Source organism: Terrapene carolina, unplaced genomic scaffold (assembly GCF_002925995.2).
Source record: "Terrapene carolina triunguis isolate 2854851 unplaced genomic scaffold, T_m_triunguis-2.0 Scaffold3188, whole genome shotgun sequence".
NCBI classification, from domain to species: Eukaryota; Metazoa; Chordata; order Testudines; family Emydidae; genus Terrapene; species Terrapene triunguis.
In genome coordinates, this window is record NW_020667539.1 from 1 (window position 1) to 1,603 (window position 1,603).

At 55.2% G+C, this 1,603-nt stretch overlaps 1 long non-coding RNA gene across 1 annotated transcript; it reads right to left on the reverse strand.

Moving 5' to 3' along the window:
• Nucleotides 1–141: 141 nt before the first annotated feature.
• On the reverse strand, nt 142–1,194 carry LOC113408256. Its single transcript, XR_003370276.2, has 3 exons — nt 802–1,194; nt 496–632; nt 142–290 (listed from the first exon to the last, which is right to left on the reverse strand). It is a non-coding gene; the product is annotated as an uncharacterized LOC113408256 (long non-coding RNA).
• Between the last annotated feature and the right edge of the window lie 409 nt (nt 1,195–1,603).

Here is a 1,603-nt window from a genome sequence, read left to right on the forward strand (position 1 = left end):
CCCAGCTCCTGCCAGATGTCCACAATCTTCTCCCCGCCCTTTAAGAGGCAGGACATTGTTTACCCAGAGGCAAAAAGGGGAGTGGGATGTTGTTGCAGGGGGAGGCATGGGGTCTCCACAGCCAGAATTCCATTACCTGCAGCAGGACCCGGCGCACATCAGCATCACTGTGATCTGCACTTAGCTGGCCCAGCAACAGCTCCGCGGAGAGCCTCTGGCCCACGAAGTTGGTGACCCGGTTGCCATCGTAGCCATTGAAGACCCCATAGAGGTAGTAGTTGTTCTCACTCCTGCCAGAGAGGGTCAGGGTGGAGGGGTTAAGGGCGGGTGTGAGGCACAACAACAGGGACGGATAGCACCACTGTGAGCCTCTCCTAACAAGTCTTGTACACTCTAATTCTGCCCCATTTCTGACCCCTACTGTAAAAAGCCACACACCACTTCTGTCCTGCCTCTCCGTCTGTGAGCTTCTATCTCCACCTGCAGCCCACTTACCTGAATTTCAGCCAGTTATCCTCCCATGGGTGGCTTTCTGTCCCCTTACCATCTGCACTGTAGGAACGGTTTGGAGCTGAGCCCACCCCAGACAGCTGGCAGAGGGGCAAGTCATCTGTCCAGCTTGGCTGCTGCTCCTGGGGAATAAAAACAGGAAAGAGCCCATGTAGAATCCCAACTGGTTCAGAACTAGGGACACTGGGTTCTGCACAGGATGGAGCACCATCCACTACTTCATCACAGTCCTGAATGCAGCAACCCACCCAGTAACCTCTTATTCCTTGCTGCCCCAGTGAAATCACTTACCACCACTCTCCCCCTCTGAAGGTGAACAGCCTGCAGCACTAGCTGCACCTCCAGCCCTTGCTAACAAGGAAAAGGACTGGAATGCACACTCAATATAGCAGAGCATTAACTGTCTCGGATGAACCCTGGTGTAATCTTTCATGCTTCTTAGGGAAGGAGTACAGGTGAATTTGGTGAACAGACTGAGGTTCTTCAGGTTTTGCGGTGCACACATCCAACTGCAGCCAGCAAAGGAACATGAAACAATCTACTGTTGTGAAGGTAAATAGTGAGGAATTCTTGGGGGCATAATCACTCCACTCTGCCCACAGCCAACTTTTCCCCCAGAAAACATTTCCTCCAGACAGCTCCACAGTCACTTCTCAAAATCATCCCTTCAAAACACAGCGCACACCTGCCCCCTCCCAAATCAGCTTTCCCACATACCTGCCTCCTATGGACATCTGCTTCCCTGAAGAGAAAGGCACTGCGTCTAGGTGCGCACACACCACACATCCCTGAGCATGCAGGCACCCCCCCACTAGCTCCACTCATATGCTGGGAGGGGTCTCACACCCCTCCCTATGACCCTCACACAGTCATCCAGCGAGGAGTATAACTCCCTTCACCCACCCCCTCCCTGTGCCCCTCAGACACCCAACAGCCACCCCCCTCCTCCACGCCTTCCCTGCGCTCTCTCCACACACCCCCCGCAGCAGGGAGAGGGGGTAGCCCCCCACCCCCCTGCTTGTGCCCCCCATAGACACTCCTACCCCACTGCCCTGCCTGTGTCCCCCCATAGACACTCCTACCCCCCAGCCCT